The following is a 24138-nucleotide window of genomic DNA, read 5'->3' on the forward strand; positions in this document are numbered from 1 at the left end:
CAAGGATCACACAGATGAGCAATCTGTTCTAGTAGGAGGTGTCCCTGCCTATGGTGGGAAGTTGAAACTGGAAGATCTTTGAGGTCCCTTCCAACCTAGACCATTCTAGGGTTCTCTGGTTTTGAGAGAAAAAAAGAGGATAATAAAATAGTGACTGTCTTGTCTGTACACTAAACCTTTTCTAGACCCAAAATATATTTTCCCTAAGTGAACAGGAAAAAAACCCCACAGAATTATTTTGGCTGGGAAAGAATCACTGAATCACAGAATGTCAGGAGCTGGAATGGACCTATAGAGCTCAGCCAGTCCAACCTCACTGCCAGAGCAGGGTCACCTATACCACATTACACATGAATGTGTTCAGGTTGGTTTTGAGTATCTCCAGAGAGGGAGACTCCACAACCCCCTTGGGCAGCCTGCTCCAGTGCTCTGTCACTCTCTCAAGGAAAAAAATCCTCCTCACATTTCTATGAAACTTCCTGTGCCTCAGCTCCCATCTATTGCCCCTTGTCCTGTCACTCTGCATCCCCCAGCAGAGCCTGGCTCCAGCCTCCTGGCACTCACCTTTGCATCTTTATAATCATTGATGAAGTCACCTCTCAGTCTCCTCCAAGCTAAAGAGCCCCAACTCCATCTGTCTCTGCTCATCAGAGAGATGTTGCATTCCCTTGGAGGGAATGGAACAGCCTTTCTTTCTCAGAGAGATGCTCTTCTTCCATCAGCATCTTTACAGAATTGCAGAATCACATCATCAAAGAGTTAACCAGGTTGGAAAAGACCTTTGAGATCATTGAGTCCAACCTATCACCTAACACCTTCTAATTAACTAAACCATGACACCAAGGGCCTCATCCAGCATCTTTTAAAACAACTCCAGGGATGGAGACTCCACCACCTCCCTGGGAAGCCCATTCCAATGTCAATCACTCTTGCTGTGAAGAACTTCTTCCTAACATCCAGCCTGAACCTGCCCTGGCACAGCTTGAGGCTTTGTCCACTTTTTTCTGTCACTGGGTGCCTGGGAGGAGCCCAACCCCACCTGGCTACAACCTCCTTTCAGGTAGTTGTAGATAGCAATGAGGTCTGCCCTGAGCCTCCTCACCCTGCTCCCTCAGCCTCTTTTCATAGGGCTCTGCTCCAGTCCCCTCCCCAGCCTTGGTGACCTTCTCTGAACATGTTCCAGCACCTCAACATCTTTCTTAAATTGAGAGTCTCAGAACTGGACACAGTACTTAATGCATAGCCTAACCAGTGCTGAGTCCAGGGGCAGAAGGACTTCCCTGATCCCGCTGGTTATTCCTGACACAGTCCATAGTCTGCACCATAGCCCTCTCCTGGACTTTCTCTAGTTCCATGGCTCTTTTGAAGTGGGGAACTCAGAACTGAACTCTATCAAACATGGTAAAAAAACCTGCATAAAGTGGCACTGCACAACTGAGATACTTCTTTGAATACAATTCTCATAACAGCAGCTTGTTAAAATCTGATCTGGATCCACCATTACTTTAACTCCAGTTAAACTCAGCAGCAAATGGTCTATTGCATATAACTCACTTGCTCTTCTCCTTCCTTAAACAACAGAGCACTCCACTAGCTTACACTGGTTTTACTCAAACCTCTGATCTTCTGGAGTGTGCTCTACTTCATAGAAGCATAGAATGCTTTAGGTTGGAAGGGACCTCAAGGATCATCCAGTTCCAACCCCCTACCATAGGCAGGGACACCTCTCAGTAGAACAGGTTGCTCTTCCTGAAGACCACCAATAACTGCTGAATGCAGCCTCCCCAAGTGTCAGCTACTAGACAAAAGAAATCCATTTTCAGTCTTCCTCTGCATTTTCTGCAGCTCCTCATGACACATTCTGGCTCATTTGTGTAATGATTTTCTACCATGCAGGTAATCATGAGCCATTCTGTGTGACAAGTGGCAGGCACAGATGTCCAACTGGGAATGATGTGACTCTAACCCCCTTGGCAGCAGAAGGAAGTTCATGATGCTCATCCCTACAGCTGCCTGTGACTGACTGGGTCGGCAGCTTCTCAGAGCCAACTCGCTCCTCACCCCTCCCCTCGGAGGAACGCTGAGGTTCAGCAGTGCTTTCAGGCTTAAGTATGTCTGAACAAAGGAAGATTTGGATGACAATCTTGGATGTAGGCCTTTAAAATCTTTGTACACTCCATTTCAGATATGCAAATGTTCTTTTGGATATGGCTCTTGATCAAGTTTTCATGAACATCCACATTCCAAGGCTGAAAAGCGTGTGAAATCAGTCATCTACCAGACCCAGGCAGAAACTGCTTGATTTCACTTTCCTTGTCTGCCTTTTCTATATGCCTGAAATTGTCTTTATCATCTCTGTCTATGCACTATGTATATTAAAATGTTTTTCTTATCTCCTGTAACTAATTCACTTTGGGTCAACATTAAAACCATTCCACTCACTTCAAAGGGATCCAAAAGAATGCAAGAGGAATTGAAGGAGAGAACTGTGAGCGTTAGGAGGCATCCAGGAACCAGCATAAACCCAACGTGTTTGATAACTTAGAATCATAGAAGCAGTCAGGGTTGGAAGGGAGCACAAAGATCAGCCGGTCCCAACACCCCTGCCATGGGCAGGGACACCCTACCCTAGAGCAGGCTGCCCACAGCCTCATCCAGCCTGGCCTCAAACACCTCCAGAGATGAGGCCTCAACCACCTCCCTGGGCAACCCATTCCAGCCTCTCACCACTCTCATGCTCAACAACTTCCTCCTCACCTCCACTCTGAATCTTCCCACCTCCAGCTTTGCTCCATTCTCCCCAGTCTTGTCACTCCCTGACAGCCTAACATGTTCCACCTCAGCTTTTTTGTAGCCCCCCTTCAGATCCTGTCAGGCCACAATAAGGTCACCTGGGAGCCTCCTCTTCTCCAGACTGAACAGCCCCAACTCTTTCACTCTGTCCTCACAGGAGTATTTCTTTGTTAAGTCAAAAAGCTAAGAGTGTGCAGTAACATGCACAGCACAATTAAATGAACAAACAGTACTGAACCTACTCAAATGTTACAGGTCTGGAAGGGGCAAAACTCTTGCTGAACATCCCAAATGTAATTCACGTGTTTAGATTAAAATGGATGAGGGGGATGTGTGTGTCAGGGAGGGTGTTCTGCTTTTGGTTTGTGGGCTGCTTGGTAGTATTTCATGTTACTTTTTTAAACCTGCCAGCAAAAGAACATGATCTTAGTGATATGTCAAAGATAAAGTTGAAACACCAGAATGCCCATGGCAAATGCAAGGAACAAAGACTCACTCATACAGAATAAGAATGAGTGCTTATGTGGAGAAGGCTATTAAATCAAGGTGTTCTGGACTAGCATCAGCAGCAGGCAGACATCTATTTTGTTACACCTGCAAGTTGTGGGGTTTGGGTGTGGGGTTTTTTTTTTGCTTAGTGAAGGGAAAACAGCTTTTGAGCTGCTGAAATGATGTACATATTGCTGGAAAGCTGATAAAGAGAATAGAGTGTGAGAGTAACTCTGAGTATAACAAAAGCCACTGACATGAAGAGCACAATTCTTCCTCAGACACACAGAAGGAAGAAGTTTCCAGCTGACACAGTTGTAGGTTGGACAGATGACTTAGATTTCAGGTGTGAAGCTACAGTGAAATAAATCTCCTTTCCTAAAGGAAATCAAAGAAATCAGTGTAGCATTCACTATTATTTGCATTGAAAAGTAGAAGTTGGAGAAGAGGAGGCCCAGAGGAGACCTCATTGCTGTCTACAACAACCTGAAGGGAGGCTGTAGCCAGGTGGAGGCCAGTCTCTTCTCCCAGGAAACCAGTAACAGAACAAGGGGACAGAGTCTCAAGGTGTGCCAGGGGAGGTCTAGGCTGGACGTTAGGAGGAAGCTGTTGGCAGAGAGAATGATTGGCATTGGAATGGGCTGCCCAGGGAGGTGGTGGAGTTGCCACCCCTGGTGGTGTTCAAGCAAAGCCTGGATGGGGCACTTAGTGCCATGGTCTGGTTGACTGGACTAGGCTGGGTGACAGGTTGGACTGGATGAGCTTGGAGGTTTCTTTCAACCTGGTTGATTCTATGATTCTTCCTCAAACACTCAGAAGGAAGAAGTTTCCAGCTGACCCATTTGTAGGTTGGACAGATGACTCAAACAGATAGATTTCAGGTGTGAAGGAACAGTGAAATAAATCTCCTTTCCCAAAGGAAATCAAATAAATCAATGTAGTACTCACTATTATTTGCACTGAGAAGTAGAAATGGATGGTGATGACTTTTGCTTTAGTGTAAGTCTCTTTTAAGGTAGGTCCAGTTGCTGCAAGATCCGGTGTGGCACTGACCATCCATGAGGACAACAGAGAGAGAGAGCTGGACCTCTCTGGTACCTTGCTGCAGAGAGGAGAAAAAAACAATACAGTGGTTACAGAGATGTTTCAGTGAGTAATGTCTATAGCATTAACTACACTAATCCTCTCCCTAAGTCAGACTTGTCTTGTGATGGACAAATTATCCAGCTTAGTGAGGTGTCTCAGATGGTGACAGTGTCTTATCTGCTCTACTCCCTGAGTTTTCTGAGACTGGCTTTAATTAGGTGAACACACTCAGAGTCCCCCTTGCTTTGCAGAGCACTGAACACAGGGTGAAGGTCTCACTGTCCTCACTCTCTGCCCGTGGGAGTAAAGAGGGTGTTCCCTCCCAGTGCCCCTAAGAAAAATCACACTGATTCCTCAGAAAGTTACCCATCTGCCCAAGTGACCTACAAATAAATGTATTCCAGTGCTGTGTGTTCCATATGTGCTCTATATTCTCATTCCAAACCTGTAGACAGATAACTCCAGCTCTATCCCACATCAAAAGACAATAAGAGAAGTCAATAGAGAACTGAGATGATAGAATCATAGAATGAACCAGGTTGGAAGAGTCCTCCAAGATCATCCAGTCCAGCCATAGTATCACCCAGATCTGTCCAATCGACTAGATCATGGCACTGAGTGCCTCATCCAGGCTTTTTGCAAACACCTCCAGGCACAGCTACTCCACCACCTCCCTGGGCAGCCCATTCCAATGCCAATCACTCTCTCTGCCAACAACTTCCTCCTAACATCCAGCCTAGACCTCCCCTGGCACAACTTGAGACTCTGCTTCCCAGTTCAGAGGATCACAGGATATTAGGGGTTGGAAGTTATCTTTTATTGCCTTATTTTTAAATTCAAAGTACTTAGAAATATTGGAAAGATGAGGGGACTGGAGCATCTGAGGAGGAAAGGCTGAGAGAGATGGGGGTGTTTAGCCTAGAGAAGACTGTGAGGGGATCTCCTCAGTGGTGATCAATAGCTAAAGGGCAGTGCTCAAAAGGATGGAGCCAGACCCTTCTGAGCAGCACCCAGCAACATGACAAAGTGCCACGGACACAAACTGGAACACAGAAGGTTCCACCTAAACATAAGGATAAACTTCTTTGCTGAGAGGGTGCTGCCCAGAGAGGTTGTGGAGTCTCCTTCTCTGGAATGATTTCAAACCTAATTGGACATGATGCTGGGCAACCTGCTGTGGGTGACTGCTTTATCATGGGAACTGGACTAGATGAGCTCCAGAGGTCCCTCTCAGATTCTGCCATTCTGTGATTTTGTGGTTAATAACAGTTAAAAGGACTTAAAATATTTATAGTGATGATACAAATGGAAACAATAAAAGTAATTATTTTCTAGGAAAAGAATCAGGAAAAATGAAGGAATGAGAAGTATCATCTGCATTTATGGCATGAGTTTATCAAAGAGAAACTCAACCAATCCATAGGTATTTAGAATCATCGAATCAGTCAGGGTAGGAAGGGATCACAAGCATCAGCCAGTTCCAAGACCCCTGCCATGGCCAGAGACACCTCACACTACATCAGGCTGTCCAGAGCCTCATCCTGCCTGGCCTTAAACACCTCCAGGGATGAGGCTTCCACCAACCACCTCCCTGGAAATCCCCTTCCAGGCTCTCACCACCCTCATGCCGAAAAACTTCTCCCTAACATCCAGTCTGAATCTACCCATTTCCAGCTTTGTTCCATTCTCTCCAGTCCTATTCCTACCTGACAGCCTAAAAGTCCCTCCCCAACTTTCTTGTAGGCCCTTTAAAATAACTGAAAGGCCACAATAAGGTCACCTTGAAGCCTTCTCCTTTCCAAACTGAAGAGTATGTTCACATCTGATGCTTCAGTAGTCAAAAAAGGTAAGAACAAAGCTCCACTTAGATGTTTTGCAGGCACTTGCATTACAACTTGAACCACAAGTTTTAGTTCAAGAATTTCAAGACAGCTTTATGTAAGGCAAACTTGCTCATGGTTTTCCAAGAGTCCAAGCAACAGAATCTTGTAACAGCTTACTGGAGCTGTGAGTTCTCCATCAACATGTGTTCCAATTAAAGAAGGTTATGTTTCCAAAAGATAGATTTTCCTCTTGAGGGGGAATTAATTTAGGGAGCCCTCTAGTCTCTACTGCATAGGTCAAACTATATCATTGCAATGGTTCATTCTGACCTTACAAATTACAAATGGGTTAGTGACCAAAACACCAGCTTAAGAAATCAAAAGTACTCTTTTTTAAAAGCATAGATTTCAATACCAGAAGGGTTCAGGCACTTTTTTATCATTCATATGTAGATAAATTGAGTCCTTGCACTTTTCTCTCTATCTCTTCCTCGTAAAATCTAAGTCCTGTCTGTTCTACATAGATATTCATGACATTTTCTCACAAGAGCTGTGATTTACTCCAATGTCTTCTAGCCAAAATTATTGCTTTTTCCTCTCTGTTCTCTCCTGGGTGCTTTACTAAAATTAAGTGGAAATAAGTAAGATGAGAAAAATACGAAGAGGAATGGAAAGATCAACAACCCCAAGCAATGCTACAGGCTGGGGACAGAGTGGCTGGAGAGCAGCCAGGCAGAAAGGGACCTGGGGTGCTGGTAGGTGGTAGTTGAACATGAGCCAGCAGTGTGCCCAAGTGGCCAGGAGAGCCAATGGCATCCTGGTCTGGCTCAGGAACATAAATATCGTATCTATATTTATATCTAATCATAGAATCAACCAGTTTGGAAGAGAGCTCCAAGCTCATCCAGTCCAACCTAGCACCCAGCCTTAACCAATCAACCAGACCACGGCACTAAGTGCCCCAGCCAGGCTTTTCCTTAACACCTCCAGGGATGGCAACTCCACCACCTCCCTGGGCAGCCCATTCCAATGCCAATCATTCTCCCTGTGAAGAATTTCCTCCTAACATTGCCTCTTAAACTGAGGAGCCCAAAACTGAATACAGTACTCAAGATGAGGTCTTTCCCTCAATCTGCTGGCCAGTTCTGGAAAGCTTTGACATCTTTTGGTAGTAAATATGGCCAAGTGAACTGCACAGTATCTGGGACCTTCATGTGATTAGATAAGACTTCCCTCTTTTCAAAGCAGCCTTTTAAACTGAAGACAATTGCTAATCTGTTGCAGTAGTTTGGGTGAAACGAATCTCTTTGCAATGTTCATGCAAATATTTCACCTTACCGAATGATTTGGAGTTTCAGTGAAGTTTATTAACTTTCCTAACTGTACAGAGTCAGCTATGTGCCACTGTAACAGGCTGGGACAACACAGAATCACAGAATAGATCAGGCTTGAGAAGACCTTTGAGATCAAATCCAACCTATCACCTAACACCTTCTAATCAAATAAACCATGGCACCAGGCATCACACCCAGTCTCCTTTTAAACACCTCCAGGGACGGTGACTCCACCACCTCCTCAGGCAGCCCATTCAAATGCCAATCACTCTTGCTGTGAAGAACTTTTTTGTAATATCCAGTTTAAACCTGCCCTGGTGCAGCTTAAGACTCTCTCCCCTCATCCTGTCACTGGTTGCCTGGCAGAAGAGACCAACCCCACCTGGATACAACCTCCCTTTATGTGGTTGTAGACAGTAATGAGGTCTGCCCGGAGCCTCCTCTTCTCCAGGCTGAACAACTTCAGCTCCAACCCAACACCTCCAAGACCACCAAACCATGTCCTGAAGTGCCACATCTACAGGTTAAACACTTCCAGGGATGATGACTCCTAGAGTCCTTCAGTCAGTTTTCATAGAATATCAGGGGTTGGAAGGGACCTCAAAAGATCTTCTGGTACAACTCCCCCTGCCAGAGCAGGATCATCTAGAGCAGATCACTCAGGAATGCATCCAGGCAGGTTTTGAATATCTCCAGAGAGGGAGATTTCACAACCCCCCTGGGCAGCCTGTTCCAGTGTTCTGTCACCCTCACAGGGAAAAAAAATCTTCCTTAGGTTCACATGGAACCTCCTATGCCTCAACTTCCATCCAGTGCCCCTTGTCCTGGCACTGGGCATCACCACGAAGAGCCTGGCTGCATTCTTCTGGCACTCCCCCTCACATATGTGTAAGCATGAATGAGGTCACCCCTTACTCATCTCCTCTCCAAGCTCCAAGCCCCAGCTCCCTCAGGCTCTCCTCAAAAGGAAGATGTTCAACTTCCTTAATCATGTTTGTGGCTCTGCACTGGACTCTCTCAAGAAGTTCCCTTTCCTTCTTGAGCTTAGTAGCTAACATTTTCCCATGATAATAAATGCAACTGTATATTGGAACTTTTAAAGTAGAACTGCAGAGAAAATATATCTAATGATATCTGGAAAATGGTATGAGTTGATTTGCCAATATATAAACCTACACAGACTATTTTTAGTAAGAAAAGAATCAACCCAAAGAAACAATAATTCTGGGAAGCAAAATGCATACTTTAAACCCAACACTCCTTCATTTACAGTGCCATAGTTTCATCTCAAAGTTCTTTCTTCCAATAAGAAAAGGAAAGGAAATAAAGATATATCCTTCCAAGGTCTCCAAACCCAATGTTTTACACTAAAATCTGAGTGAAGAAAATATAAATCAAGAGATATATAATTGGATGGATGGACAGACTGATAAAATGGTTCATTACTTCATTCATAGAATCATAGAATCAACCAGGTTGGAAGAGACCTCCAAGATCATCCAGTCCAACCTATATTCAAAGCACTTCATTACCTCATTCTTCTTACATTAAATGATCTTCACCAAGAAGCAGAACTTTCCAAGTCTTTCACTCAGGCTTTTTCCACACACTGTTAATTCCATTTAGAACTTGCCTACTGTTGCTAGACCATCATTAACACATAGGGAACTGGGGACTATATATAAAGGATAGATAGGAAACTTGGAGGGGTGGGGAGAACAAAATTGCTGAACAAGAGGATGAAAATCTGTCTGGCAGAAGTCTAAGCTGAAGAGATGCCATTTGCTCAGGCTTCTGGTCTCCCAAATTACTAAAGGCCTTTAGAAATCTAAGGAATTAGGAAGCTGAGGCCACACACTGGTCCAAAAAGAACTCTTTCTTCTACTACCAATGTTCCATTGCCACTTCAGGATAAGTAACCACCCACGCTCTTTCCATGCTTCATTCAAGTATATGGAGTGGCATAAATATATAGGTTAGGGCAGGCTTCTGCAATTAAGAAGAGCTGAAAAACACAGAGCAAGATGTCAGGATTTTCTCCATCTGCCTTTTGACATTTGCAAGATGCCTTGTCTTACTCATGAACTCCTGGGCTTCTACTCTCATGACAAAGTTCACTGTGCCTCCTGAGGAAAGGCTGAGAGCCCTGGGGCTGGTTAGTCTGCAGAGGAGAAGACTGAGAGGGGATCTAATAAATGTCCATGAATATAGAATCATAGAATCAGTCAGGGTTGGAAGGGACCACAGGGATCATCTAGTTCCAACCCCCCTGCCATGAGCAGGGACACCCTACCCTAGAGCAGGCTGCCCACAGCAGGAAAAAATGTTACTTTTTGGATATCTTGCTCTTTAGAACCTCTGTTTTCACCCAGAGTGGAAAAGAACTGTGAGAGCTGACAAGGAAGGGAGCTCTTTCACCAAGAAAACATGGTAGCAGTCTTCAAAATAAGAAGTGATTTGTGATGTTAATAGACTGAGCGTGTGACACTTTCTAACAGAATAAGGGGAAAGTAAACTAGAGGGCCTGTGGGGGTGTAGGGGGAGAAGGGAAATAGGTAAGGAAAACTTGTGGAATTTTAGGATAGTTACCAACTGAAATAATATGTTGAGGAAGTCAGAAAATCTCTGTTACTGCAGGAATTTAAAGGGAATTAAACAAACATCTGTCAAGACTGACATAGGTATTGTTGTTCTTACCTTGAGGCAGGGATGCATGAGGTGACCTCTCCAGTCTCTTTTGCCCTACCTTCTGTGACTGCTGATTCATGTCTTTCTTTTCCACCTCCCTTGATGTCTTTACTTCTGCTACCAGACAGGAATGTTCACTAATCAATTTTCTCCCTACAGTTGCTGCTTTTTTTCTGTATCCAGACAGCTGGCTGAAGGAATCAATTTCAGCCATAATCAAAACAAATCCTTAATAGAAACACCCAGCATATGGGAATCTCTCCTCACTTACTGCTGCAAACTTGGGGTGTAGCATAGGCTGCAGCTACAAAGATGGCTTTGGAATATTGGCTGGAGCCACAAAGAATGCTTTGAATTGAAAAGGAACCTGAGACTGTAGCATGGCAATGGTAACCCCAATGGCATCCTGGGCTGGCTCAGGAGCAGTGTGGGCAGCAGGACAAGGGAGGTTATTCTGGCCCTGGACTCAGCACTGCTCAGGCCACACCTTGAGTGCTGTGTCCAGTTCTGGGCTCCTCCATTCAAGAGAGATGTTGAGGTGCTGGAAGGTGTCCACAGGAGGGTGACAAAGCTGGTAAGGGACCTGGAGCACAGCCCTGTGGGGAGAGGCTGAGGGAGCTGGGGGTGTGCAGCCTGCAGAAGAGGAGGCTCAGGGCAGACCTCATTGCTGTCTACAGCTACATGAAGAGAGGCTGTAGCCAGGTGGGGTTCTGCCAGGCAAGCAACAACAGAAGAAGGGGACACAGTCTCAAGTTGTGCCAGGGGAGGTCTAGACTGGATGTTAGGAGGAAGTTGTTGGCAGAGAGAGTGATTGGCATTGGAATGGGCTGCCCAGGGAGGTGGTGAAGTCACCTTCCCTGGAGGTGTTGAAGCAAAGCCTGGATGGGGCACTCAGTGCCATGGTCTGGTTGATTGGCCAGGACTGGGTGCTAGGTTGGACTGGATGAGCTTGGAGGTCTCTTGAACCTACTTGATTCTATGATTCTATAGTTCTATAACATACAGAATTACAAAGCCACTTCTGTGCCTGAACACATCTTTACATCATTTTCAAAAGAAACAGGTACAGCTGCTCTCAGTCTAAAGAGATCAAGTTGAGGTTTTTTTTTAATACTCATTATCAGGTCATCAAAAAGGAAGGAATATCATAGCCACACAATCTTTGCTAATGATACAGGTATATTTTAATGGCCTGAAGGATTTAGAGTTGCTACTTATCTCTAGTGCTTTCTGCTCTTTGCATTTTATTGATTTTTAGAGCCACTGAATAGTTTCTAGCAAGCTTTATATTATGCCAGGGGCACTCTAGTGCCATGCACACTATTTTGCAGTGTTTTTTTCAAGCTTTGAATAACAAACTTTCCTAGAGGTGGATAAAACATTCTTTATTAGGCAGTCATGAAACTAAAAATAGATTTATTATATTAGGGAAAATCATAAACTTAACCATAGAATCACAGAATGTCAGGGGCTGGAAAGCACCTCCAAAGCTCATCCAGTCCAACCCCACTGCCAGAGTAGGATCACCTAGAGCAGATCACACAGGAACACATCCAGGCAGGTTTTGAATATCTGCAGAGAGACTCCACAACCCCCCTGAGCAGCCTGCTCCAGTGCTCTGTCACCCTCACAGGGAGAAAAAAGTCTTCCTCAGGTTCACATGGAATCTCCTATGCCTCTACTTCCACCCATTGCCTCTTGTCCTGTCACTGGGCATCACCAAAAAGAGGCTGGCTCCATCCAGCCTTAGAAAGTTAAATTTTCATTTGGGGAAGCTGAAAGACCTGAAACAATATTTTTTTTTAGCTGATATACCACTCAATTCATTTAAACCATTTGCCCCAAAAAGGAATATAGAATCACAGAAACAGGCAGGGTTGGAAGACACCATTAGGGCCATCTAGTTTCAGCCCCCCTGCCATGGGCAGGGACATCTCACGCTAGATCAGGCTGTCCAGATGTCTATACCTATCTAAATGGGGTTCAGGAGTTTTTAGGCAAATATGAAGGCTCAGTTGCCTTTTTGCTTGCATTTTGATTTATTTTCTTTCTGTTTCAGAAAGCACTTTCAGTTCCCTGCTGGGCTCAGACAACACATAAAGGATTTGTTTCCTTTAGCATCTGATGTCTACACAGAGGGAAGAGCAAGAAATGTTATCAGTAGTTGCCTTTATCTCGCTGCCCTTTTTGTTCTAGACACATTTTTGCCAAGTTAATAACTCAATAAGGGTAACTGGTAACTCAATAATAATTACATTTGATAGTCTATAATAGAGTAGGTTTTCATTTGTCAATCTTAAAACACTTCTCTGAGGAAGCTGAGTGTTGCAGCATGTGATCACACCAAGACACAGACTCATGATCTAACTTGCTTAAGGGCAGACAGCAGGCCAGGGTCACACATGGGAATAAATCTGGCACAGCCTTGATCTCTCCTGCAGCGTGCCATTCATCAGACAAGCAGCCATGTTGTACTGCTTGGATGGCTTATTGTTATTGACACACATTCTGGTTGCTTTTCAGGATAAAAAATACCCAGCCAACATAAATTGTTAGCAATGTGTGGTACCAGGAATGGATTAACAATTACTGTGTCCAGGAGTGGGTCCTTCCAGTTAAGAAAGATGTTGAGGTGCTGGAAGGTGCCCAGAAAAGGACAGCGAGGCTGGGGAGGGGGCTGCAGCACAGCCCTGTGAGGAGAGGCTGAGGGAGCTGGGGGTGTGCAGCCTGCAGAAGAGGCTCAGGGCAGATCGTGTTGCTGTCTACACCTACCTGTAAGGAGGCTGTAGCCAAATGGGAGTTGGTCTCTTCTGCCACACAACCAGGGACAGAACAAGAGGACACAGCTTCAAGCTGCACTAGGGAAAGTACAGGCTGGATGTTAGGAAGAAGTTCTTCCCAGAGAGAGTGATTGGCATTGGAATGGGTTGCCTGGGGAGATGGTGCAGTCATCATCCCTGGAGGTGTTTAAGAGGAGGCTGGGTGAGGCACTTAGTGACATAGCTGAGTTAATTAGAAGGGTTAGGTGGTAGGCTGAACTCAAAGATCCTGGAGATCTATTCCAACCTGGTTAATTCTGTGTTTGTGTGATTATACTAGCAAAGATCTTAATGTAAGACCTTGTGAACAGCTTTTCTAAGGAGTGGTTGAGGGAACTGAGCAGATTAACATTTTTCTTCCCTTTTTCATTTATTTAAAGAAGAAGATGTAAGCTACCTCTGCATGAGTGCTGCCTGAGTTATGAAATCCCTATAAAAGTTCACATTTTGTAATGGCAAGAGATTTCTTAATTAGAATCTTAGAATCAACCAGGTTGATTCTCCATTCCAGAGCAGGAGATGCCACAACCTCTCTGGGCAGCCTGTGCCAGTGCTCTGGGACCCTTACAGTAAAGAAGTTGCCCCTCGTGTTGAGCTGGAACCTCCTGTGCTGCAGCTTCCATCCATTGCTCCTTGTCCTATCCCAGGGAGCAAGTGAGCAGAGCTTGTCCCCTCTTTCCTGAGTCCCAGTCCTCAGATATTTAGAGAAATTCATAAATCCCCTCTCAGTCTTCTCTTTTCCAGACCAAAATGCTCCAGGTCCCTCAGCCTCTCCTCACCAGGCAGTGCTCCAGTGCCCTAATCATAGAATCATAGAATCAAGCAGGTTGGAAGAGACCTCCAAGATCATCCAGTCCAACCTAGCACCCAGCCCTATCCAGTCAACCAGACCATGGCACTGAGTGCCTCATCCAGGCTTTTCTTGAATACCTCCACGGAAGGCAACTCCACCACCTCCCTGGGCAGCCCATTCCAATGGCAAATCACTCTCTGTGAAGAACTTCCTTCTAATCATTCTTGCAGTCCTCTGCTGGACTCTCCCTGGCATATCCCTGTCCTTTTTAGACTGGGGAGCCCAAAACTGAACTCAGTACTCAAGATGAGCTCTCTCCTAGGCAGAGCAGAGGCAAAGGAGAACTTCCTTTGATCTGCTGGACACACTCTTCCTAATACATCTCAGAACCTCATTAGCCCCCTTGGCCACAAGGGCACGTTGCTGTCCCATGGATAACTTGTTGTCCACCAGCACTCCCAGCTCCCATGTCTCTCTGGAATAACACAGTCTCTAAAGCATTGGTGCAGGCCACAGCAGGATTCCAGCACACATATTCCCTCCCTATTCATATGGATACTGGTGGAAAGGGTGTAAAATTCCTGTAAAACACTGTCTAAAATGGAACATTTGGATTTTGCATCTGACACACACACAGAGGATCTCAGTCACCATTGGTTTGTGTGTCTGGCTTTATGTTTTGCTACAGGGGCTAAGTCCTGTCTCATCACAACTCTGTCAACTAGATCACAGTTTTGGAAACCACATTTATTACTGTTGAGGATTTAAATGTGTAGACACAGAAGTACCTCTGAAATCAGCACTGAAAAGTTTGTGCAAGGAGGAAATTAAAGTGAAAGCTTTAGATCTGAGTTTGGGTCAGAAGTTCACAGTTGCCTCATTCTGGTAAATCCACAGCATCTTGGGAATGAAAAGGATCAGTTGAGTACAAGTCATAAATGTGAGCTGTCCCGTTGGATTTCTGTGCTGGATGGCTGGAATGGTGTCAGGCACTCAGAGAAAGGATGAGGGTTAGAAAGGAGACAGTGAAAAGGAGAGCCCAGAGACTGGTGCTCAATGGAGTTAAATCCAACTGTTGGCCAGGCACTAGTGGTGTTCCTCAGGGATCTGTGTTGGGATGTCTTTATTGATGACCTTGATTTGGGCACAGAGAGTGGCAGCAGTAAGTTTGCAGGTGACACTAAGTCAGGTGGCAGTGTTGATTTGAATGAGGGTAGAGAGGCTCTGCAGAGGGATTTGGATAGGCTGGATCAACGAACCAACATTAATGAGACGAGTTTCAACAAGGCCAAATGCCAGGTCCTGCACTTGGGTCACAACAAACCCCAAGCAATGCTACAGGCTTGGGGCAGCGCAGCTGGAAACTGTCTGGCAGAAACAGACCTGAGGGTTGTAATAGACAGGAGCTGAATATAAGCCAGCAGTGTGCACAGGTGACCAAGATGGCCAATGGCATCCTGGCTGGAATTAAAGACACTGTGCCCAGCAGAAGTAGGGAGGGGATTATCCCCTTGGACTCGGCTCTGGTGAGGTCACACCTCGAGTACTGTGTTCTTTGGGCACTGCAATACAAGAGAGATGTGGAGGTGTTGGCATTGCTCCAGAAGAGGGCAAGGAAGCCGGGGAAGGGCCTGGAGAATAAATCTTATGAGGAACAACTGAGGGAACTGGGGATGGTTAGCTTGAGGAAGAGGAGGCTAAGAGGAGACCTCATTGCTGTCTACAGCTACCTGAAGAAACATTGTGGAGAGGCTGCTGCTGGTCTTTTCTCCCAGGTCATTGGAGACAGAACAAGGGGGAATGGCCTCAAGCTGAGACTGAGGAGGTTTGGACTGGGCATTAGGAAAAACATTTTCATGGAGAAGGTGGTCAGGGACTGGAAGGAGCTGCCCAGGGAGGTGGTGGAGTCACCAACCCTGGATGTGTTTAAGGGTTATTTGGATGTGTTGCTTAGGGCTATGGTTTATTGTGACCCTTGTAGAGTAAGGTTATAGGTTGGACTTGGTGATCCTGAGAGGCTTTTCCAACCTGCATGTCTCTGTGATTCTGTGAACAGGGAAGAAAGAACTCTTGCTCTTGTGGGAGAGTGTACTTTATATTGCAGTACATACTTACTAAAGACCTCAAAGACATTGTTAGGTGTTCAAGGACACCAAGCCCAGAAGAAATTTAGGCTACCATATAACTAATGAGAGGCCAAGGAACCAAAACAATTCCAGAAGCTGCTGCATGTAGGTTCACAAAAACAATACAGGCACCAAAGTGTGCCTGCACCATGCCCACAGACCTTCTGCCCCAGTCACACCTCTTACAGCAAGAGCTGTGCATTGACTATGCCTCTGCTCACTGCTCCACAGTCTGACCCAGTACACCCAGTGAAGAAAAACTGCACGCCTGGGATGTGTGTGTATAAACACACACTTGATGTTCTTCTCAATTCTCATCACATGTTTCATTCAACAGACTTATTAATCAACCATAAGAAATGAGTTAAGATGTTGAAACAGTCATGGCCTTTGTTCTGTGGCAGTTTTGTTGGCTTAGCTGACACATAGCTCCAAGGCATGACGGATCAAAGTAATTAAAGTTCCAATCATTTACCTTTCTATGTTCAGTGTCAAGACAGCTAGTCTTCACCCTGGGTTCACAGGCATTTTCATATAGGTTTGGGGGCTTTTCTTTTACCATATTATAGCTGTGCCATTTGCCTTGCTGCACTCAGGAACGTGACAGCGTTTCCATTATAAAGTTTGTACATGAAGCTTTGAGATTCCCTCTGGATTCCAACCTTGCACAGAAAATCTCAGACCACAGGCAATTCAAAACCAAGTAGGTAGGTTTTTTTATTTTCCTTTTCGCTATGTTCATTTACTTTAAGTTAATTAAGCCAAGTTTTGTGCATCAGAACAAAGGTTGCCAGTAGGATATGAGGAACGAGTTTGTTACCATGAAGGTGGTGGAGCACTGGAACAGGTTGACCAAGGAGGTGGTCGAGGCCCCTTCCCTGGAGAGCATAGAATCAACCAGGTTGGAAGAGACCTCCAAGATCATCCAGTCCAGCCTGTCACCCAGCCCTAGCCAATCAACTAGACTATGGCACCAAGTGCCTCATCCAGGCCTTTCTTAAACACCTCCAGGGACGGAGACTCCACAACCTCCCTGGGCTGCCCATTCCAATGCCAATCACTCTCTCTGCCAACAACTTCCTCCTAACATCCAGTCAAGACCTCCCCTGGCACAACTTGAGACTCTGTCCCCTTGCTCTGTTACTGGTTGCCTGGAAGAGACCAACTTCACCTGGCTACAACTTCCCTTCAGGTAGTTGTAGACAGCAATAAGGTCTGCCCTGAGCCTCCTCTTCTCCAGTCTGAAAAAACCCAGCTCCCTCTGCCTCTTCTGGTAGAGCTGTACTCCAGCCCCCACACTACCTTTGTAAGGGTCCCTTCCATCCTGGACCATTCTATTATTCTATTCAATTAATTCTGCTTTACTTAGGTTCAAGGTATGTTGTAAGAGTTTTGTGAAGCATAAATGGAACTTATTTTGTTCCTATCATGAAATATGGTCAATACTTGGCCCTAAACCTTACTCTTCCATCACACACATTATTTATAACAGAGAGTATTTGGTCTAATAAAAAACTTTAGGCTTGATTTCTGCATGTTGCAAGAACAAACCTGTTTGGTTTGCAAGCAGAACAGGGCTCTTCAAACCCAAGAGATGGGTTTGTATTTGAACCCAAGCACGAATCCAAACAATAAATGAATTCCAAGTTCATCCAGTCCAACCTAGCACCCAGCCCAGTCCAATCAACCAGACCATGGCACTAAGTGCCTCATTCAGGCTTTTCTGGAACACCTCCAGGAACAGTGACTCCACCACAGAACCTTGTCTAGGACTGGCATTAGGCACCTTGCAAGTCCCAGTTAAATATTTTTTCATGCTACTAGATACTGGTGGCTTACAGGCTCCCATGTCCTCAAAAAACTCCTTTGTCCTGCAAAAATCTGCCAGGGTTTCCTCTGAAGGTGCAACACTGGGTAGCTTTTGAGCTTTGCTTTCAGAAAGGTCATCCAAAATCGGATGTATTATTACACATTAGGGTAAGGACAGAGCTGTAGCATGCCCATTTAGCATAGCAGTTTGAGACCTTTCATGAAGGGAGTCTGTAGTCAGGTGGGGTTGGGCTCTTCTGCCAGGCAACCAGCAACAGAACAAGGGGACAGAGTCTCAAGTTGTGCCAAGGGAGGTCTAAGGCTGGATGTTAGGAGGAAGTCGTTGCCAGAGAGACTGACTGGCATTGGAATGGGATGCCCAGGGAGGTGGTGGAGTTGCCATCCCTGGAGGTGTTGAAGCCATGCCTGGTTGGGGCACTTAGTGCCATGGTCTGGTTGCTTGGCCAGGGCTGGGTGCTAGGTTGGACTGGATGAGCTTGGAGATCTCTTTCAGCCCGGTTGATTCTATTCTATTCTAAACAACCCACTCTGCCTACACACAGTAGCAGAACTTCACTCAAGCTCTTCTACTACCATGTAGCCTTTGTGACTCCATAGTAGACAGAAACTCTTGTAAGTTCTCTATCAAATCTATAGGAGAAGATTAGGTGACTTCAAGAATTATAGTGCTAACACTCCCAAATTTTCTGTCCCTGCCAGGAATCACAGAATCACTTTGGTTGGAAAAGACCTTTCAGATCATCGAGTCAAACCACTCTAACTCTACCAAGTCTGGTGCTAACCCATGTGCCTCAGAACCACATCTCTGTGCCTTTGAAATGCCTCCAGAGGTGTGGATTTAACTACCTCCTCGGGAGCCTGTTCCAGTGCTTGGTAACTTTTTCAGTGAAGAGGTCTCTTCTAATAAGGATTTGAAGACACAGTGGCAAGGGGAGACAGAGGAGACACAAGCTGTGTCCTCTCCCACTATTCAGTGAACAATAAGAACGGAGCATTGTTTACAAAACTCATCCATGAACAGCAAAGGAGGCTAATTTAAAATTAATTTCATTTATAATAAATACCTCCACCAGCATTTCTATAAATAAAACACCAGCAGCTATTACTCTGTGATGTATTTACAAGGAACAGGCAACAGAAAAGAACAGAAGGACACCTCACTCCTCAGAACTTCAGGACTGACAAATCATAGGACACCACTTTACCTTGTCAGAATCATTACAGGCCCAGCTTGCTTCAAACTCAATTAACATATGTTTTACTATTTACCCAGATAAGAATAGAACCAAACCCAATTTTCTGTCATTCCTCCCACAGGCATCCCAGTTTTCTCCCTTCAATGACTTCTTAAAGTTCCCAGAGCATGAAACATCACATTGATGCTGCATCACATCCAGTTAGGCATGTAGTGTTCTGTTGAAACCAACATGCAAATGTAAATCAGGAGTGACACATCAGCCCAACAAGGCAGTCACTCGGCTTTGAGAAACTCAAGCAGACAGATCACCAAGCAGAGACTCTCACAGCCACAGGTTTGTGTGTTTGGAAATGAATCTCTAAGAGAAACTTAAAGTTAAAGAAGGAGCTTAAAGAAAGATGCTTAAACCTTGTGAGTATTTAAGAGGCTTCTGGACAATGCCCCTACCAACATGCTTTAACTCTTAGCCCTGAAGTGATCAGGCAGTTGGTCTATCTAATCGTTGTAGATCCATTCCAAATGAAAAGCCATCTCATTCTCTTCTATCCTATCCCATCCCATTCCCTTCCACTGCTTTCCATCCCATCCTGTTCTATTCCATTCCATCCTATTCCATCCCACCTCATTACATTCCATGCCATGCCACCACATTCCCTTCCATTCTCTTCCATCACATCCTATTCTATTCCATCACATCCCATTTCATTCCACCCCAACTCATTCTGTTCCATTCCACTCTATCATCTTCCATTCCACCCCATTCTCTTCTATTCTTTACCATTCTACTCCGTTCCATACTATTTTATTCCAACCCACCCCATTGCATTCCATCCCATCACATTCTCTTCCATTCCATTCCTTTGCATTCATAGTATCACAGTATCATCAGGGTTGGAAGAGACCTCACAGATCATCGAGTCCAACCCTTCACCACAGAGCTCAAGGCCAGACCATGGCACCAAGTGCCACGTCCAACCTTGCCTTAAAGTGCCCCAGGGACGGCGACTCCACCACCTCCCCGGGCAGCCCATTCCAGTGTCCAGTGACTCTCTCAGGGAAGAACTTTCTCCTCACCTCGAGTCTAAATCTCCCCTGGTGCAGCCTGAGGCTGTGTCCTCTCGTTCTGGCGCTGGCCACCTGAGAGAAGAGAGCAACCTCCTCCTGGCCACAACCACCCCTCAGGTAGTTGTAGACAACAATAAGGTCACCCCTGAGCCTCCTCTTCTCCAGGCTAAACAACCCCAGCTCCCTCAGCCTCTCCTCATAGGGCCTGTGCTCAAGGCCTCTCACCAGCCTCGTTGCCCTTCTCTGGACACGCTCAAGCATAGAAACTTCATTTAGGGCACAGAATGACAGGAGTTGAAAAGGACCTGAGGAGATCATCTACTCCCACCACCCTGTATTTGCCTAAATCAAGCTGCAGAGGATCACATCCAGGTAGGTTTGGAAAGTCTCCAGAGAATGAGAGGCTTGAGCCTCTTTGGGCACCTTGTTCCAGGGGTCTGTCACTTTCAAAGAAAATATGTTTTTCCTTGAATTCAAGGGACCTTAAGCTCAGGGACCTAGAGTTGATTATTGAGGTCTGATGGGAAGGTTCACAATCTGCATTGTGCCACTGGAATCATAAAATCAGCCACGTTGGAAGAGACCTCCAAGCTCATCCAGTCCAATGTATCACTCAGCCCTGTCCAATCCACCAGACCATGGCACTAAGTGCCTCATCCAGCCTTTTCTTGAGCTGCTATAAAAACTGAATGTTCAGTTTTAAAGGTTTTCTTTCCTCATCTCTACAGCACCATCAAGCTCAGCCAAACATTTACAAGCTATGGAACTCAGAAATAGAAGGGAGAGGAAAGTGAGATTTTTCTCACCCCTTTTCCCACTAATTCCTGTTAATATTTATTGAGAAGAGCAGATTGTGCTAATGTCCTTTTGGAAATAGCCCATGTCATGTCCCACCCACTGTCCAGGAGAATTATGGATCCTAACGGGGTGAGAATACCTTCTTCCCTGCTGTTGCTCTGTGAGTCAGCCCAAATAGGGCTCTACGTTGTTAAAGCAAACCTCATGTGCTGATAACTGCTCTCTGCCTCTATCCTCCGTATCCAGACTATAGCCACTGGATTATGAGGAGAGCCTGAGAGACCTGGGTTTTATAGTCTGGAAAAGAGAAGACTGAGAGGATTTAATAAGTGTCTATAAATATCTGAGGGCTGGGAGTCAGGAGGAGGGGACAGGCTCTGCTCACTGCTCCCTAGGACAGGACAAGGAGCAATGGATGGAAGTTGCAGCACAGGAGGTTCCACCTCAACACAAGGGGGAACTTCTTGACTGCAAGGGTCCCAGAGCACTGGACAGGCTCCCCAGAGAGGTTGTGGAGCCTCCTTCTCTGGAGCCTTTCAAGACCTGTCTGGATGTGTTCCTGTGTGACCCGAGATAGATTGCATGGTCCTGCTCTGGCAGGGGGATTGGATTTGATGATCTCTTTGGGTCTCTTCCAACACTTGACATTCTCTGATCCTGTGATCCCAGGGGAGGGCTTAACTGAGGGGTCTTTCAGTTCTTAAACAGTACATCCACACTTGTGTGGGCCTTCAGTGTAAGCGTGCCCCTCCCTGCTTTGCCAGTAATATTGATTTTGGCTTTACAACACTCCTGTTATCCCTCTTACAGAGAAGAGGCAAAAGGCACAGTTACAGAACTTATCAAGGCTGATAAAAATGGGGAAAAAAATGTCAGAGCTGAGAATAGAAACCAGACCACCTGAAGTTTCCTTTCTGCAAATGTTTCCCCATTCCTCCTTTTGAAATATTGTTGTTGAGTATTGAGACTGGAACATGTCCAGAGAAGGGCAATGAAACTGCTGAGGGGCCTGGAGCACAGCCCTGTGAGGAGAGGCTGAGAGAGCTGGGGGTGTGCAGCCTGCAGCAGAGGAGGCTCAGGGCAGAGCTCATTGCTGTCTGTACCTGAAGGGAGGCTGTAGCCAGGTGGGGTTGGGCTCTTCTGCCAGGCAACCAGCAACAGAACAAGGGGACAGAGTCTCAAGTTGTGCCAGGGGAGGTCTAGGCTGGATGTTAGGAAGAAGTTGTTGTCAGAGAGAGTAATTGGCATTGGAATGGGCTGCCCAGGGTGTGGTGGAGTTGCCTTCCCTGGAGGTATTCAAGAAAAGCCTGGTTGGGGCACTTAGTGCCATGGTCTAGTTGCTCGGCCAGGGCTGGGTGCTAGGTTGGACTGGATGAGCTTGGAGATCTCTTCCAATCTGGTTGATTCTATGATTCTATGGTGTAGTTGATTGGATAGGACTGGATGATAGGTTGGACTGGATGAGCATGGAGGTCTCATCCAAACTGATTGATTCTATAACTCTATGAAATGTGGGCAATATACAGATAGATTTGCTTTCCCAGCAGGACACCCAAGCTTTCCAGGCTCACTTTCCAGAGGCAAGCAATCTGCTCAGACCTGAGGAGCTTTTGCAGCTCTCACAGGGCACTGCAGAATCCAGCAATCAGACCTGTGCAGCCGGAATGCTTTCAGAGGAGATGGCAATGCACAGAAATGGAGCATTATCTAAAACCAGGCTCTCACAACATGTTTCTGCAGACATCAGAAACTAATCTTTGAAATGGTCCCTGATGAGAGCTGGATTGGCCTGAGCTGCCTTCTGAAAGTGTTCCAATGCCTCCTTTGCATCCGGTGTGTGTTTATTGGAGAACGAATGAGGTCTCGTTTAAATTCTGCTCATGCATTTGCACTCTGACCTTGGTTTTTCTGCTGTTACCTCATGGCTACATCTGAAATTGGTCATAAAAATGCAACTCATGGTAAAGAACTGTGAGGTGATTTTACACAACTATAATTTTACCCTCTCAGAAAGGCAGAATATGTAATTCCTTAAGCCACACATGGGAGCTTGGTGATACTGGGCTGGATTTTTGTTTTCAAAGCCAATACTGTGTGAATAAAGCCACCTCTATGCAGTGACTGAAGTAATGAGTCAAGCAGAAATGGATTTTTGCTGATGGTGATGCAGAGTGAGAAACCAACAGGAAGTCCCTCCTCAAGTGAGGATGCTACACAGAGGTACAAGTAGCATAGAATTCTGCATCTTAGTGGGGTTATGTGTTCACTTGTAACTGCTACATACATTAGATTGAAATGTCCTCTCAGCCTAACATAGAATCATAGAATGGTAGAACCATGGAACTGGATGATCTTTGTGGTGACTTCCAACCCTGACTGATTCTAATCCCCCTAGATACTCAGAGGGCTGCAGCAGCTCTGCTCTGAGGACAGGCTAGGAGAGTTGGGGGTCTGCAGCCTGGAGAAGAGAAGGCTTTGAGAAGACCTTGGAGTAGCCTTTCAGTATCTGAAGGGGGCTACAAGAGGGCTGGGGAAGGATTATTGACAAGGTCTTTTAATGACAGGATGAGGAGGAATGGGTTTAAACTGGCAGAGGGGAGATTGAAACTGATTGTTAGGAAGAAGTTCATTCCAGAGAGGGTGGCAAGACCCTGGCACAGGCTGCCCAGGCAGGTTGTGGCTGCTCCCTTCCTGGAGATGTTCAAGGCCAGGTTGGATGAGGCCTTGAGTGACCTGTTCTAGTGGGAGGTGTCCCTGCCTATGGTGGGGGGCTGGAACTGGATGAGCTTCGAGCTCCCTTCCAATCTAAACTATTCTATGGTTCTATGAAACATTGACAAGATCCCCCTCAGTCTTCTCTGCTCTAGGCTAAAGAGCCCCAAGTCCTTCAGCCTTTCTTCATAAAGATCTGAGCAATCAGGTCCAGACAGATGAATACAGAAAGACAGAGGACAGTGGAAAAAAACAAATCCTGAGCCACTCATACAGCGTTTGCAAACCAAGCTATGGGTACATTTCCAACCACTAAAGACTGCCAACAGGTATTTAAAGCCTAAAAAGACTTATCAGAGAGGAGGAGGTACAGCAAGGCAGCAAGATATGAGCCATCTGGAGCTACCCACAGGTACTTACAGACTACCCACAGGCTGTGCACCTTTAGGGAAGGAAACAGTCACCTGCACTGCTGAGCTGACAGCAATATTGCAACCCAGCAGGTCCATGCAGGTTGCGTGGCAAGATTTAAACTAGAGGCATACTTTGTAGCTATGTCTGGGTCTTGCTTTTCTACCACACAT

This window comes from Pogoniulus pusillus, chromosome 2 (genome assembly GCF_015220805.1).
Source record: "Pogoniulus pusillus isolate bPogPus1 chromosome 2, bPogPus1.pri, whole genome shotgun sequence".
NCBI lineage: Eukaryota > Metazoa > Chordata > Aves > Piciformes > Lybiidae > Pogoniulus > Pogoniulus pusillus.